This window comes from Schistocerca piceifrons, chromosome 8, assembly GCF_021461385.2.
Source record: "Schistocerca piceifrons isolate TAMUIC-IGC-003096 chromosome 8, iqSchPice1.1, whole genome shotgun sequence".
NCBI lineage: Eukaryota > Metazoa > Arthropoda > Insecta > Orthoptera > Acrididae > Schistocerca > Schistocerca piceifrons.
Window position 1 is genome coordinate 183,481,629 of NC_060145.1, and position 18,385 is coordinate 183,500,013.

The window sequence follows — 18,385 nt, forward strand, 5'->3', positions numbered from 1 at the left end:
CTCGACAGACATCAGACTGCTCGCAGACACCAGCAGAAGGGCGAGCGGAAGGCAGGCGTCAAAGTGGTCCGGACGCGGCGCACGAATTCCGGGCGATCGTGTGCGGCGGTCCGGAGCGGGCGAGGGAACAGGGCGCTTAAACTGCCGCCGCCATGTCTTCATTAGGCCCTCTCGTTTCCTCGGCTCGCCCGTCCCCATCCCCGCCAACCCCCTTACAGGCGGCAGTGTTTATCTCCAAGTTTCTTGCCGGCGGAGCAGACTAAACTTTTTGCCGCCGTTCTGTCGCCCGATGACGGTGGAGGAATGGGGGTTGCGCCGGCGACGCGGTCGGAGTTTCGGAGCTGGTCTGGTCTGGGGTAGGGTGGGGTGGGGTGGAGCCCGCTAGCTGGCTGCGTTGCCGCCATATGCCGCTCCGACAGGCTGGCGCCTACGCGTTTCCCCAAACTGTCTGCCCAAGCCGCAGCACTTGCTGCTTCCTACCAGCCGCGGGGCTCATTTCAGCCTCCAGCTGACTCTGGCAAAGGGTAAAACTGCCACTTACTGACAAGGAACGCCTTAAGTGCGAAGTCGCAAGTTTAGTCTTTAGTAAGGCTCATTTGGAAGTGTTGTGTCAACATCTATGATAGGAAAAATATTAGCTGCTTATGGCTCACCATGTGCCTCAGGAGGGCGAGAGAAAATGAGTGTCGTGGAGGTACAGATATCAACCTTCTATGGGATGTGTGTATTACACTTCGTCACATGGAGATCGTCGACATTCAAGAAATGTTCAAAACAAATCATTAACACCGAATGAAAAATGGCTCGCCACAGTGATCACAAAGGTCCGCGCCATCAAGATCGAAGGCGAACTCCTTGGGAGTTACAAACCGTGCGTGACGTTCAGCTAATATCCACTCTTGATGAGTGTATACATAGTGTAACGGGGTGATGAGAACTGATGGAATGTGATGGCGTGCAACCGAAAGCGAAATAGTCTGTCGTGGGGCTTATCGTGAAACTGACTATCCTTTAAGGCGTAGCTGCAAATAGTGCGATAATACATTTTATAGGCACGGAAAAAACAAACATTCAAAGGCTAAGTTTTTCCCGTTGTTCCAAGTTGTATGAACTGCAATATCACACACTTTTCAGGAGGGATAGTTGGCTCTAAAGCAGTGCGTTTTTCATGCGGAGACCAGAAATCAAGCGAAAGCAAGTTTTTGCCGGCCGGAGTGGCCGTGCGGTTCTAGGCGCTACAGTCTGGAACCGAGCGACCGCTTCGGTCGCAGGTTCGGATCCTGCCTCGGGGATGGATGTGTGTGATGTCCCTCGGTTGGTTAGGTTTAATTAGTTCTAAGTTATAGGCGACTGATGACCTCAGAAGTTTAGTCGCATAGTGCTCAGAGCCATTTGAAAGCAAATTTTTTGACAAGCTAAAAGCAATGCTCATATGATAGTTGCATTTATCTTCCGTCTATTTACTTGCAGTGACGTAAATATTCCCTACTGCCCTACTGCAAGATAGTGCACACGAAAAAGAACCGTGGGGAGCAAAGCACCTACAACTTCTCGCAGTGCAATAAATAACTTTCTAGCCAGTTTACCATTTAGATTAATAGTCGGCATTATTGTACACGAATATGTTAAGGCATTGATGTTAGTTGGTGTTGATACAACTCTATTGGTACCTCTAATTTCCAGGGTTCCTTTCATATTCATTTCCTCTTCAAACATCGATTGGTCGAAGTTGAAAATAAATTCCTTACTGGAAGATGGGATAAGTTTATTTATTTCACTTATAAATTATCTGAACTATTCCCGCAATTTGCTGTGCATCGTCAATTGTTGTTTGAAATTTCGTTACCTTACGTCTCCCAATTCTGCAGCACTGCTTGCCTCGAAATCACTATAACGTGCATGACGTAGCAGGACGCTTTCTTACGCATCGAGCATCCTTGAAATGCGCAAATGTCAGTTTTGTAACAAGTACACCATGGCCTCCCTTGAAAATTCGTGATTTTTCTTACGCGCTACACGATCATACTTCTGCGGAATTATTCGAATCTGTTCGTAATTGTTATTTTACTATGCTGCGGATGAGCTCCCGTGTACGTAATTACGTTTAGTACCCGCTCCTTGGACAACGATTGTCCTTGACTACGTTTCACTGGAGACGGGACTTGTGGTTCCTTGTCCGACAAGTATGATGAACTACATGGTTCGGCACTTGCTCCAGTACCACTTTCAGTTATTAAGCACTTACCGTCGTCATTATACTTCCCCTGTACATTGCCCCCCAGTCGAGCGTACACATCACACATTCTACTGGTTACTCTGGAAACAACGCTATTATCTAATCTCTTATTTCTCACTGCGAAATTCCTTAGGTTCGTTTCTGACGAAATGTCAACTTCCGCAGCTACTGTGCACACAATGCAATGTTTGCTTTTTATATCTTTGCCACTGCTTTTCTTTGCATCAATACCACTAGCGCTGTAGTACTGTTGTGATCTACTCGTCGACTTAGCATTTCAGTTACGCTCCAGCGTCATGCTGTGCTCACCACTGGACACCTCCGGTCCCGCCCCCTGTTGCCACTAGCAGCCAATACTGTGGCTGCGTGGTATACAATACGTGTGGCGTCGAATCCTGTAAACGACATCGGCCTTCTGTGACCTCACACTCAAGGGGTTCCTTGTGAATGAGTAAACCTCGCAACACACACTACAGCGGAAAATGAAAAATCAACATCCTGAAGCTATGCTCTCCGAAAGTGATCTTTATTCCTACGTTGTACACTTTGCACGCTGCATATGATTAGAAACACACAGCCCTGCACCTATGGGCAAATTGCTTTGGTAAACAATTTCAGTATCTTTGTAATGTATCATTTGTGAATCTAAGGGGTTTAGTATTGGAAAGAACAGTTCTCCTATTGGTTAGTAATGCCATATTTATTTGGGTCTAATCTGGCAGAGGGCCGCGACTTCATGACATAAGCGTGGGATTCAACGAACCAAGAGTGTGTGGATCTGTTGGGTTGTCCGCTATCTCCCCCCCCCCCCCTCCTCGCCCCCCTCTCCCGCCAACATTCAACCTGCTTTTTTCACCAGTCCTCTACATCTACATTTATACTCAGCAATCCACTCCGTCTCTTTTCCCCTTTCCTTATTCCAGTCACGAAACGTACGCAAGAAGAACTATTGTTTACAAGCCTCTGTACGAGCTCAAAACTCCCATATTTTATCTTCGAGGTCTTTTAGCATGGCGTACGTAGGAGGAGCCAATATATCTGTTGACTCTTCTGTGAACCAAACCGTGAAGCAGAACGCCTTCTTTGCAGCGTCTGCCTTTGGCATTGGCTGAGCATCTCCGGGACACTTCAGCGCTTACTAAATGAACCTGTAGCGAAACGCGCTGCTGTTCTTTGGCTCCTTTCTACTTCCTCTATCAGTACTAACTGATACGACTCCCAGACTGACAAACAATATACAAGAGTACTGATGGAACGAGGGTTTTGTAAGCTATCTCCTCAGTGAATAGACTACACTTTTTGAGGATTTTCTTACGCAAATAAAAGCATTGCAGTCGTGTGAGGAAGTTAAAATTCATCTCAAGTAGGTACTTTCATTCATGTCTTGTGAAATCGGATGAATCTTTCACAAACGCTCTGCATATCACATATATAACACTATCTTTACGATTACAAATTAGTTAGAAAACTTAAAAACAATTATAACAGTCTAAGCGCTAGGTAAATCACTTAAGCAATTCTGAAAGCGACTCGACAATTTTTAATAATATTACTACATATTTAAACGATGTTTTTACGTGTTGCGTGTTGCCGTTCCAGAAACAATATTTTCATCAAAACGCTTTACAGATTTAACCTAAATTTAATCTCTCAAATCCGATGTTTCATCTGCTCAGCACGTGCAGCAATTAGCCCTAGCGCAGGAGGGAAAATTATGTATATACGCATGTTATGTATTCCTGTTACTACAATTATTCTTTGTTAGAAAGCGCGATCTGTGTTGAGCGTGATAAGTGAAACTGCAATTTTCTTCGGGCTGCATTATTTCCTCTGTGTTTCAAAATGTCTCTAGTGATAAATGGTAAAGCGATATCATTCAAAAAGGCATACATAACAATTTAACTAAAGAAGATCAGTGAATCGGTAACATGTATTTCTGTGTACCTTGTAAATAGCGCGATGTATGACGTTCGGAAATAGGAAAGAAAATTTCAAGATTTGGTTGATCAAATGGCCTTAACTTTTCGTAGTTGAGGTTCAGCCTCCGTATAACTCTTAAGGAAATGCTAAATGCGGTAGTTTCAAATGGTTCAAATGGCTCTGAGCACTATGGGACTTAACATCTGAGGTCATTAATCCCCTAGAACTTAGAACTACTTAAACCTGACTAACCTAAGGACATCACACACATCCATGCCCGAGGCAGGATTCGAACTAGCGACCGTAGCAGCCGCGCGGTTAAGAACTGAAGCGCCTAGAACCGCTCGGCCACCACGTCCAGCTAATGCGGAAGGACATAAATACATTTTACAGCTTTGTGTGCTGCAAAGAGGAGCTGTTCTCAGACGGTGGTTGCTTGTACCAGGATGACAATGCACCCTGTCATAAAGCAGCATCGGCTAGGTAATGGTTTGTGGGCAATAACATTTCTGAAATGGACTGGCCTGCCCAGAGTTCCAACATGGATCCAGAGAAAAACCTTTGGGATGAGTTAGAACGTCGACTTCTCTTCTGACCTCAGCGTCCAACATCACTACCTTCTCTGATTTCGGATCTTGAGGAAGAATGGGCTGCCATTCCTCCACAGAGATTCAGACACGTCACTGAAAGTGTCCCCAACAGACTTCAAGGGTTCATAAATGCAAAGGCCGAACACATCGCATGTTAATGCCCACAAACAGGTGTCCAGATATGAGATTTTCACTCTACAGATGAGTGTGCGCTGATATGAAACTTCCTGGCAGATTAAAACTGTGTGCCGGGCCGAGACTCGAACTCGGGACCTTTGCCTTTCGCGGGCAAGTGCTCTACCAACTGAGCTACCCAAGCACGACTCACGCCCCGTCCTCACAGTTTTACTTCTGCCAGTACCTCGTCTCCTACCTTCCAAACTTTACAGAAGCTCTCCTACGAACCTTGCCAGGAAGTTTCATATCAGCGCACACTCCGTTGCAGAGTGAAAATCTCATTCTGGAAACATCCCCCAGGGTGTGGCTAAGCCATGTCTCCGCAGTATCCTTTCTTTCAGGGGTGCTAGTTCTGCAAGGTTCGCAGGAGAGCTTCTGTAAAGTGTGGAAGGTAGGAGACGAGGATTGGCAGAAGCAAAGCTGTGAGGACGGGGCGTGAGTCGTGCTAGGGTAGCTCAGTTGGTAGAGCACTTGCCCGCTAAAGGCAAAGGTCCCGAGTTCGAGTCTCGGCCCGGCACACAGTTTTAATCTGCCAGGAAGTTTCAGGTGTCCAGATACTTTTGATCAGGTAGTGTATATTCGGAATCTTTAAGAAATTCGTTGCGTCGCTACAACGGTTTGGAGTAGTGCGAAGTTTAACCCTGTGTCACAGATCAAAGCGAAGCTGGTGACTCTTATTTTAGAGCATGGCAGCGCGAAGATCCCCCAATAAACGTTAGCTATTACATCTGCTGAGCTGTAAGTCGCATAATTTGGTTTGCGCGACGTAAGCCAGCGAGAGCGCGTAGATTCTGGCGGCGGTCGCGATTGGGACTTCGCGTGACGCCTCGGAAACTCCGAATAAGAAACGCAAGGAGCGCTTCGTGCTTGCTCGGCGCGCTGGGAGATGTAGTCGCAGGCAGGAACAGGCGGGACAGATGTGAGGAAGGGCAGGGCGCAGCAGGGCATGCCCTCCAGCCCTCACGCCTGGCCGCGAACTCGAGGAGACGGCTGCGGCTTATCGCGGGCGCCGCATCTCGCCTGCGCTCTCTCCGCGCTCTCCAGAGCAGCGCCGCGCCGCTCTGCGCTCGCACAAGTGGTGTGCTGTTGTGTTGTGTTGTGTCTCGGGCAGGCAGACACCCTCCGCAGCCCGAGGGGGGAGCCAACACGCGGCTTTTCACGGTCGGCTCTCTGGGCGGAGCGCTCGCTGCTACGGCCTAGGCTCTCAGCCCCACAGCGGCCAACACGTGGGCCGTCGCCGCATCTGCCCCACCTGTCATCGCGCCCTTGCCTGGTTTAGAGCGCTCATTCATTCTCCTCCTCCTTGCGAGTCCTGTCTCGCTACATTGCTTGAAGGGCTCCAATCTATTCTCTACAGCATACACAGTGATCATTAAAAATTACAACACCTGCAAAGACAGCAAACTTACTTACCTACTTACTTACTTACGTACGTACGTACTTACTGTCTGTGTACAGTGTAGCTGGGAGAATACGCGACTAAAATTTCCGATGATTTAGGAGTATACACAAAGCTGAACCACATGTACGAACAAAACCAATATACCGGTATCCAGCTGAACTGAGCTTGGACGACGTAATACACTACTGGCCATTAAAATTGCTACACCAAGAAGAAATGCAGATCATAAACGGGTATTCATTGGACAAATATATTATACTAGAACTGACATGTGATTACATTTTCACGCAATTTGGGTGCATAGATCCTGAGAAATTACTACCCAAAACAACCACCTCTGGCCGTAATAACGGCCTTGATACGCCTGGGCATTGAGTCAAACAGACCTTGGATGGCGAGTACAAGTACAGCTGCCCATGCAGCTTCAACACGATACCGCAGTTCATCAAGAGTAGTGGCTGGCGTATTGTGACGAACCAGTTGCTCGGCCACCATTGACCAGACGTTTTCAATTGGTGAGAGATCTGGAGAATGTGCTGGCCAGGGCAGTATCCGAACATTTTCTCTATCCAGAAAGGCCCGTACAGGACCTGCAACATGCGCTCGTGCATTATCCTGCTGAAATGTAGGGTTTCGCAGGGATCGAATGAAGGGTAGAGAAACGGGTCGCAACACATCTGAAATGTAACGTCCACTGTTCAAAGTGCCGTCAATGCGAACAAGAGGTGACCGAGACGTGTAACCAATAGCACCCCAAACCATCACGCCGGGTGATACGCCAGTATGGCGATGACGAATACACGCTTCCAATGTGCGTTCACCGCGATGTCGCCAAACGAGGATGCGACCATCGTGATGCTGTAAACAGAATCTGGATTCATCTGAAAAAATGACGTTTTGCCATTCGTGCACCCAGATTCTTCGTTGAGTACACCATCGCAGGCGCTCCTGTCTGTGATGCAGCGACAAGGGTAGCCGTAGCCATGGTCTCCGAGCTGATAGTCCATGCTGCTGCAAACGTTGTCGAGCTGTTCGTGCAGATGATTGTTGTCTTGCAAACGTCCCCATCTGTTGACTCAGGGATCGAGACGTGGCTGCACGATCCGTTACAGGCATGCGGATAAGATGGCTGTCATCTCGACTGCTATTGATACGAGGCCGTTGGGATCCAGCACGGCGTTCCATATTACCCTCCTGAACCCACCGATTCCATATTCTGCTAATAGTCATTGGATATCGACCAACGCGAGCAGCAATGTCGCCATACGATAAACCGCAATCGCGGTAGGCTACAATCCGACCTTTATCAAATTCGGAAACGTGATGGTACGCATTTATCCTCCTTACACGAGGCATCACAACAACGTTTCACCAGACAATGCCGGTCAACTGCTGTTTGTGTATGAGAAATCGGTTGGAAACTTTCCTCATGTCAGCACGTTGTAGGTGTCGCCACCGGTGCCAACCTTGTGTGAATGCTCTGAAAAGGTAATCATTTGCATATCACAGCATCTTCTTCCTGTCGGTTGAATTTGCGTCTGTAGGATGTCATCTTCGTGGTGTAGCAATTTTAATGGCGAGTATTGTATGTACGTGGTTTCATTGCTGCTCAGACTCTGCCACAGTGCTAATAAATCGTTGTGGTTGGCGTCCCTGTTTCTCGGAAATTCGACCAGATGAGTGCAATGGGAGACGGATGTAAGAACGTACAGATCTGTACTACAATCGAGTACCCTCACTTAAGAAGTAGGCGAGGACACGTGGCCTGCGTTATCTTGGTGAAAGACGAAGCTGGGATACCTCACAGATAGGACACAGCCACCGCCAGTAACACGTCAGAAATGTAAGCAGCTGGTGTCCAGATTACCAGGTGTGTGAACCAGAGGTGATCATGTTCTGTACCGAATCACGCCAGGTTTTGGGTCCATACGATGATGAAGAATGCTGTCTGGAAACGTTCCTTCTCCTCGTTTTTCAACATAAGGATATGCAAATTTTGATGCTATGTACTAGATTACATCATGGTCAGGAAGAGATTCCAAAATCAATACTGGATTGTAGGGCATACCCTTGAGCAGATATAGATTCAGATCACATTTTAGTAATGATGAAGAGTAGACTAGTCAGGAAGAATCAATGCACAAAGAAGTGGGATACAGAAGTACTCAAGAATGAAGAGATACGTTTGAAGTTCTCTGGGCTACATATATTCCGATAATGAATGGCTCAGGAGGCGGTTCTGTTGAAGAGGATTGGACATCTCAAAAACGGCGATCACAGAAATTGGAAAGAAAGAATTAGGTGCATAGAAGGTAACTGCGAAGAAACCATTGGTAACAGAAGGAACGCATCAGGTGATTGACGAAATAAGGAAGTACAAAATTGTTCAGCGAAATTCAGGAATATTCAAATACGAGTCACTTAGGATTAAAATGAACAGGAAGTGCAGGGAAGCTGAGGCGAAGAGACTGCATTTAAAATGTGAACAAGTCGAGAAAAAATGATTGTTTTCGGAAGGACTGAGTCAGCATACATAAAAGTCGAAACAACCTTCGGTGAAATTAAAAGCAAGGGCGGTAACATTAAGATTGCAGTGGGAATTCCACCGTTAAATGTAGAGGAGGTAGCGGAGAGACGGAGAGAGTATATTGAAGGTCTCTATGAGGGGGAAAACTCGTCTGACTACGTGATAGAAGAAGAAACAGGAGTCAACGGGGAAGAGATAGGGATCCAGTATTAGCATCAGAATTTAATAGAGCTTTACCGACTTAAGATCAAACAGATAACATTCCATCGGAATGTATGAAATCATTGGGGTATGTGCCAACAAAATGACTATTCATGCTGGCGTGCAGGATGTATGAGACTAGGCACATACCATTAGACTTTCGGAAAAACATCATCCATACAATTCCGAAGATAGCAAGCACAGAGAGGTGCGAGAATTATCGTAGAATCAGCTTAACGGCACATGCATCCAAGCTGTTGACAAGAATAATACACAGAAGGTTGGAAAAGAAAATTGGGAATCTGTTAGGCGACGATCGGTTTGTCTTCAGGAAAGGTAAAGGCACCAGAGAGACAGTTCTGACATTGTGGTGGATAATCGAAGCAAGACTAAAGAAAAATCGAGACACTTTCATAGAATCTGTCGATCTCGAAAAGGCGCTCGACAATGTAAAATGGTGCAATATGTTCGAAGTTCTGAGAAATATAATCGTAAACTACAGAGAAAGACGGGTGATATACAACATGAACAAGAACCAAGAGAGAAAAATGAGACTGGAAGATCAAGAACCAAGTGCTTGGATTAAAAAGGTTGTAAGACAGGGATGCAGTCTTTCGACCCCTGCTGTCCAATCTATACATCGAAGAAGCAATAGCGGAAATAAAAAAAAGTTGATGAGTGCGATTAAAATTTAGGCTGGCGGGATATCAGTGACACGATTCGCTGATGACACAGCTATCTAAGTGAAACTGAAGTAGAATTACGGGGTCTCTAGAATAGAATGAATAGTCTAATGCACACAGAATATGAATTGACAGAGTATAGAAGAAAGACAAAAATAACGAGAAGTAGCAGAAATGAGAGCAGCGAGAAACTTAAAATCATAATAGGGGATCACGAAGTAGATGAAATTAAGATATTCTGCTATCTACGCAGCAAAATAACCTTGATGGATGGAGGAAGGAGGATATAAAAAGCACTGGCAAATAGGGCATTCCGGGTCAAGAGAGGTCTACTAGTAGCAAACATAGACCTTAATTTGAGGGAGAATTTTCTGAGAATATACGTTTGGAGTACAGTATTGTATGGCAGTGAAACATGGACTGCGGGAAAATCGGAAAGAAGAATTCGAAGCATGTGAGATGTGCTGCTACAGAAAAATGTTGAAAATTAAGTGGCATGATTAGGTAAGAAATATACGGAAAACACTGACAAGAAGGAGGACAGAATGATAGGACATGTGTTAAGGCATCAGGGATTAGCTCTGATGGTGCTAGAGGGAGATGTTGAGGGGAAACACTGTAGAGGAAGACAGAGATTGGAATACATCCAGCAAACTATTAAGGACATAGGTTGGCACAGGACAGCAATTCATGGCGGGCCGCATAAAACCAGTTAGAAGACTGATAAAAAAGACAAGTAAGTTCGATACATAGGGAAGAAGCTGAACTTCATGTAAGAACAAAGGCAATAATCCGGCTGGGTAGCCAATCGAAGTGAGCTTGGACGGGATATACAGGTACGCTATTCATTTCTGCTTCAACACTGTGGCAGGGTTGATGAATCATAGTGGTTGGCGTGCCTGTCTCTCGGAAACCTGTGACCAAATATGTACAGTGGATGTGGGATTTGGAGAACTTATTGACCACGGCAACAGTTGAGAACCCTCATTAACCAAGTAGGCGAGGAAAGCACTGGAAACACGTGGTGCTGCGTTATCTTACTGAAAGGCAACGATGCGTAGACCTCAAAGACAGGACCCGAATGGCACCCCATAGAATCACACCAGGTTTTGGGGCCGTATGACGATGATGAATGGTATCTGGAAAAATTAGTTAGCCTCGGATCTACAGCATATGGATATGTAAATTATGATGCTGTACGCTGATCTGGAAGGAATGTGTCCCCCTGAACCTAATGGTTCCATATTCGTGTGAGAGTCGAGGGATTTCGACTGAATCGAAAAGCAGTCTCGTCGACTGACAGACAGCAGTGTCGATAAGCGACTATCGTGCTGCTGTTGAATTCCGGCTTGTCCTTCTCAAACGAGGAATAATACTAGCTTATGATCTTCTCACAAACAGCCAATAATCAAAACCTATTTCTGAATTAGGTGTTTTGTGCTCAGTTATTGCTTTCCCACCAGACACTGTTCGTTAATTAATACACTCTAAGACCAAAAAAAAAAAAAAAAAAACGACACACCACGAAGGAGTTATTCGAATGGGACGGAAATTGACAGATGTGATTGACAGATGTGATATACATGCGCAGGAAAAAAAAAAAAACATTTGAACCATTTGAACAAAAAAAATTGTTCAAATGGCTCTGAGCACTATGGGACTTAACATCTGTGGTCACCAGTCCCCTAGAACTTAGAACTACTTAAACCTAACCTAAGGACATCACACACATCCATGCCCGAGGCAGGATTCGAACCTGCGACCGTAGCGGTCAGGCGGTTCCAGACTGAAGCGCCTAGAACCGCACGGCCACACCGGCCGGCACGCGCAGACAAACAAACGATCACAAAATTAGAAAAATCGTATGATTTATTAAACAGAAAGAGCTTCAAAAATTGAGAAAAACAACAACGCGTTGGTCCACCTCGGGCCCGTATGCAAACAGTTAGTCGGCTTGGCACTGATGTACAGAATTGTCGGATGTCATCCTGAGGAATATCGTGCCAATTTCTATCCTATTGGAGCGTTAGATTGTCAAAATCCCGAGCAGGTTGGAGGGCCCTTCACACATTGCTCCGAACGTTCTCAGTTGTGGAGAGATCCGGTGATTTTTGTGGGCAAGCTAGGGTTTGACATGCATTAAGACAAGCAGTAGAGACTCTTGAATTGTGTGGGAGGGCATTATCTTGCTGAAATACATGCCTGGGATGGCTTGTCATGAAAGGCACACAAAACAGAGCGTAAAATATCGTCGACTTAGCACCGTGTTGTAAGGGTGCCGGGGGTGGCAACCAAAGGAGTCGTGTTATGAAATGAAGTCGCATCCCAAACCAATACTCCTGCATGTCGAGTCGTATAGCGGACGACAGTCGGACTGGTATCCTACTGCTGTCCGGGGCGTTTCCAGACACGTCTTCGATGGACATCGGGGATCAGTTCGAAGCGGGACTCATCACTGAAGACAATTCTACTCCATCCAATGAAATTTTACGCCGAATGTGCTCGACACTACTGCAAACAGGCTTATTACTGTACAGAGGACAATTGTAGTCGGCTCAATGGGCGCCGTGAGCTCAGCCCCATTTCTGTGAGCCGTCTATTAATGGTCCATGTGGTCACTGAAGCATCAGTTGCACGTCGGGTTGATGATAATGATAAATCCATAGCTCTTAGTGCCTCTCTGGTGATTGCTCGGTCCTCACGTTCTGCGGTCTCTCTAGCTCGATCTCTTTCTTCTTGATGCTCCGTTCGGCCGTGGTTCACTCATTCCTGCCATCGTCGAATAGTGGCACGGTTCCTATTCAAATGTCGGGCGATTCGGCGAGCAGTCTAATCAGCTTCATAGAGCCTAACAACACGTCCTCTCTCAAATGCTGACATCTGCGTATATTGTTCATGTGTCTGTCTGCGACGTGTATTCGTGCTTACTATCCATCTGAGTACACGGAATGAAATTCGCGAAGACTTTGTGCCCTGGTATAGACATGTCGCTTGTATTCTATCCTTGTCAACTGTGCGGTGAAATTCCGCCGCAGCGTCACACTATCAATCATCGGCCACCAAAGTTTACAGTTTCGCATTTTCCATCGGTACCTGCATAAATATCTATTTTTCATTCCTTCGTGGTGCATCTTTTTTTTTCTTAGACTGTATATTCTTGTTACTCTTGCTCTGTTTCCCTTTCCCACGAATCAACTGCATACTGTAGTAACACATGTCTTTATGGTATCTAAGACGTTTTTGTTGTCAACTGTTCGGAAATCTCCTTGTCGTCGCAACTCACACTCTCTAGTTTCCTCCATACCCACATTTTCAGTACCTCCTACCTTCTTCTCATGTTTTCGTAATGTTCCTATCTGCAGCTCCATCTCCACCCTCCCCCCACGTCAGTCCAGTGTAATAAAGAAAAATCTGGACACAGTTGCAACATTACCGCAGGAGTCGAATATGTCAGCAGGACTGCAATCATGTGTCTGCTTACAAAAGAAACAGTAATTACTCTGTTTTATTTTTCGAGATGACACTTAAAATTTTGTGACGTCCCCTGGTACATGCTAAACATTTCACACACTTATGTGTTAGAAGAAGAAAATCGAGGCGACGTTCGGAAAAAAAGTGTTCTTAAAAGAGACTCACGGAGCACAGTGGATCGTATGCCACGTTCTTCAAGAGAAATATGGGTAAGAACTGGAGTGGAATTTCTTGCAGTGTGTGTCGTGGGTCGTGGTTCCAAATGGAGTACTAAGTCTAGAAAGAGTGCTTTATTGACAGCCAACGACGGCTCGGAACGTGCAGTGTGGCAGAAAGAAGCCGAATGTATTCACTCGCCCTATGCCTGAGAAACGTATTCGGTGCAAACACACTGGCGTAGGCTTTTGGAAAGCCTCCTGTGCAGCTCATTGGAGCTCGGCGCTGGCTGTAAAAGCCTCTTCCAGGAGCTACGTGTAAAAGTCTCTATCAAGAGCAGTTCCCATGACGGGAAGTGTGGCGGGCCATTAGAAAGCCGCGCAGCTGCGACTCCCCAGCCGGGAGGAGGGTTGGGGCACAAATGCGTGTGACAGCCCCCGAGGGACCGCACCCTCCGCACTGCCTCGGCTGCGGCCGTATCGACACGGCAGTAATTTAGAAGCGGCTAGGGATGCCGGCTAGCCCCTACCACTACTGCCCGTATGCAACCCGCATTGCTCTACTGTCGTGATGGTTATCTACAACAGGACGACGAAGGCGCAAACATCAAATTAAAGGCTTTTCTTCCTCTTCTTTGTGGGCACTTTCTAAGGTTCCGATATCTGTAAGATGCTTCTTGAGTATTCTAATGTGCTCGTTCGAGATGTAAACTAATAAATTTCACCAAAACCGTAGCGACTCTTAAGGGTACAAAAGCGTTAACTGAATACTCTTACCCTCACAAACAGATAATGGTATGCAGTCAGATGGCCAAGAGTGCGCACGTGAAATCTTCGTCAGAGGTCACAGAGATAATCACACCTTCATAATCTGTACAGTCTTATGGGACAATTCTTTGCATTGGTCACGCTGTATTCAGGCACATCAAAATGACATCCGCAAATGGATTTTTTTATTTACTTACTTTTTTTTACTGGATCAGTTTTCTGAGGAGCTATGAGCAGTTTTCTTTCTGTAGATGAGATTTCCTTTTGCCCCAAACATTATTTTTTTCCTTTTTTCTCTTCTATAAGGTTTTTCTTCTCATCTTTATCCTTCTCTTTCTGTTCGAGAGCGTTCTCCACCGGTGTCGAGAAGAGAATTTCCGATTTTTTATCCCTCTGCTTACTTATGTCAACTGACGACAATTTTGGTGAATGTCAGAAATGGACGCTGGCGTTTGGGCGATTTATGAGGAATAATTTTATTTATTGCATCAGAATTTTTATTCTTCGTATTATTCTTGTGAGCTGGCACTGAATACTAGCAATCCAGTACAAATTCCAGTCTGAGGTTCCTTCGCTATACTACTGTCTTCATTCGCGTTGTTGTACCCGATGACCTGAATCGTAGTTTCGTCGCCAGCCGTTGCACGAGAAGAAGCAAAATACTTCGCCGAATGAACATTAGGATTGGAAGGGTACATACCCCTTATTCCAAACGCTTTTTTCTGGCCCCTCTACAGTTGCTTAAATTCCGAGGCGCATTTGTTATTTTGGATCCTAACAAGAACTATTCCTTACCTGGATACGAAGAAAGAAGAAAGGGGCTACAGCCGTTGCCCACTTTCTGTCACTATGCACTGATAGATGGCTAGCCAGTACCAGTTTACCGGCATGTGCGGCCAGTATGTAAAAACTTAGTAGTGCGTACTCTTAGGCGATGAATACAGTACTTGGCTAATAACCCTAAATGTAGTTTCTTCCTTTTTTGATTCTGTCGACACTGAGGTCTTTACTTGGAGAGCAACAGTCGATTTGAACAAGGGGAGGAAAAGGATAAGCAAAAGGCGTGTTCAAGGGAGGTATCCTGTGTCAAGCTAAATTGATTAAGGAAAACAGTTGGGAACTGACGTCTCAGGCTTTGCATTATCTCTCTCCATTCCTTTAAGCATAGCTATGATTGTAAACAAAAAGAGACAGAGATGTCGTAAAGGCATCGGAGCTGAACAAGCCTCCAAAACAATGTAAATCAGTGTGTTTTACACCAGTTAAAAACAGGGAGGAAAGCAGACTGTTACTAGTGGGCGATTTGAACAAGGTGTGATAAAAAAATGTTTCGTTCTTGTGCAGACTAGGCTCATATGGAATAATTATTAAAACTTACAGACACCTATCCACGAAAACTGAGTAACCAAAAGTTAAGGTATTCTGTAGTGCTGCGCTGCGGTGTGTGTGACGAAAAACTATCGCCAACGTATGGGAGACGTCACTCGTTTGACGTACTGGTTTGAGGAAGTCGCGAAGAACTTAAGTTTTCGTGATGTGGCTGGGACCTGCATATAGAAATCATCCCTCCAACTTATTCCATGGTAGAACACTTGGTGCCGCGCTGGAAGGACACACCCATACCAATAAGGGAAGCGTACGGGTCATGCTAATGTTTCGGAATGTTGTAGTACATACCTAGAAGTAATTAACACTGCTCTAGCGTTTACAAGAAATTATTGTTGTTCCCTCCATAACAAACATGATTCGTTGTAACGGTAAACGTGTGTTTTCGAAGATAAGGGAAAAAAGCTTGTGCTTCACTATGTGTGTCTGTTGCGCTAACGCCACTGCTCGACGGCTAGCAACGTTGTGTGCTACAGAACAGGATCGGAAAACCCTGAACGTCGATTTTTAGAAAACGCTTAAGGCTTGCGTCGTACCAGAGCAGCATCATTCGTTACACGTAAGGACGTACTACAGTGACGAGAAAAACGAGCAAAATCGGTGACGCTTTGGGTGTATGCTTTCCTTGGGAGAGAAGACAGCATGCGGAGCAGAGGGGGCGAGTACGCCTGTTAGCAAGCGTGAGGTAAGGGCTCGTGGGCAGCCGCTGCTAATCCGTTTACCCGTAACGATTTTAAGATGGCAGGCGGATGAATATTCATCACGGTGGCACCCGTCGTGCAGAACGTAATTTAGAAGGGGAGGGGAGACAAAGAGAAAAACGAGAGGGGAATGTGCGAGCTGTATTGTTTGCGACACAACAATAAAGCCCAGTTAGCGACCAAGCAGACAAAGTGAATACTGCATAAATACTCTCTCCCCCTCTCTCTTTCACAAACACACACACACACACACACACACACACACACACATACAAACAGATTTCTCACTTACGTTAATGACGAACATAGAGTTTTGTTGAACTCCGAAGATTAAAATTCCCCTCTCCCTGCTTCATTTTCTCTTCTACTACGTCTGTCTACAGAAATCGTAACGAGCTCATCCACCACACTGTTTAGAATCTACACCTACATTTATGCACGTACTCCGCAAGTCACCATATGATGCATGGCGGAGGGTACCTTGTTCCATTCGTAGACGGACCGAAGGAAAAGAAACTCCATACGAGCGCTAATTTCTCTTATTGTGTCTTCTCGGTCCTTACGCTAAATTTGGGTTGGCGGCAGTAGAATAGCTCTGGAGTCAACTGCAAATGACAGTTCTCTATATTTTCTCGATAGTGTTTCGCCAAAAAATCGCGTCTCTCCCTCCCCCCCCCCCCCCCCCCCCCCCCCACCACCATGGATTCCCATTTGAGTTCACGGAGCACGAGCACATCCGTAATACTCGCGCGTTGGTTGGATCTAAGTTGGATCTACCGGTAACAAATCTAGCATCCTCCCACCAATTGCTCCGACGTCTTCCTTTAATCCGACCTGATGGGAATCCCAAACACTAGAATAGTACTCAGGAACAGGTCACATATTGCTTTATAAACGGTCTTCTTTATAGGTGAGCTACACTTCCTTAAAATTCTCCCAATAAACCGGAGTCGATCATTCGCCTTCCCTACTATTGTCCTTATGTGCTCGTTCCATTACAAATAGCTTTGCAAAATTACGCCTAGATATTTGACCTACGTGACTGTGTAAAGTAGAACGTCACTAATACTTTATTCGAACATTACAGAGTTGTTTTGTCTGCTTATCTGCATTAACAATTTTTCCCTACATCCAGAGAAAGCTGCCTTTCATCGTACCAAATAGAAACTCTGTCTAAGTTGTCTATAGTAACCCGACCATGATATTTTCTTCTGTTCTACAGCGTCTTTAGCAAACAGTCGCAGATTGCTGCTCACTCTAGCCGCCAAATTATTTGTGTATACAGAGTACAACAGCAGTGCTACCACACTTCCCTGGGGTATTCCTGACGATACCCTTTCTATGATACGTATTCTTTGTCAGGGACAGCCTACTCATTTCTATTACTTAAGATGTCTTCGAGCCTCTTAGTCGTTTTACAATGTTCCAGTGAATAGTTCGTCGTTCCTTTGCTACGTGAACTTTTGTTTCTTTTACTGCACTTAGCTCGCATTCAGTTGTGTCTGATTTGGTTCGTAATGGGAAAATATACAAGGTAAAGTAGAGAAAGCAACCTGATTAAAAGGCCGGAGCAGAGTATAATCATACGTCGGAAACGCACCGTTGTGAAGCTGCAGTCACAAAACGACGAATACACATAAATGTGCGCGTTTAAAGTAACTGGCCCCAACTAACACTTATCCTTAAAAGCGCAGTTACTATTTAAAACAGCTGAAGATAATGGATTCAGCTAAACAATCAAAGCTAAGCAGATTTTAAATGCCTACCCATGTGTGGTTACGTTAAACACCGTTTTTCTAAGGTGTTTACTGGGTAAGGCTTGACTACGATTCTACTGTGTGGCCATTAATTTGTTAATGCAATAAGCACAACACATCAGCAGCTTAGATGGACAGAACCATACTGCTAATCACACCCAAACACGTTCGCTTGCAAGACAAACTTCCGCCAGCTCGTCGGTGAGTGGTTGACGTTTTGTGGCCGTAGTTCCACAGAGGTGTATTTCCGAAATATGGTTAACCCGACTGTGGAAAGCGATGGAGATCAGAGCGGCGATAATTTAATCAACAGGGACTGAGGTTCGATCTTAAGTAAAGCTTGAGATCCGGCATTCAGTTTGGTTAAATCACGTCGGAAAACATCTCAGTTCTCTCTATTTGCTCGTAGAT

General features: G+C 45.5%; 1 non-coding gene across 1 annotated transcript; it reads right to left on the minus strand.

The window, feature by feature from the left end:
- Nucleotides 1-4,991: 4,991 nt before the first annotated feature.
- Trnas-cga lies at nt 4,992-5,066 on the minus strand. Its single transcript has one exon. It is a non-coding gene; the product is annotated as a tRNA-Ser (tRNA).
- Nucleotides 5,067-18,385: the final 13,319 nt, after the last annotated feature.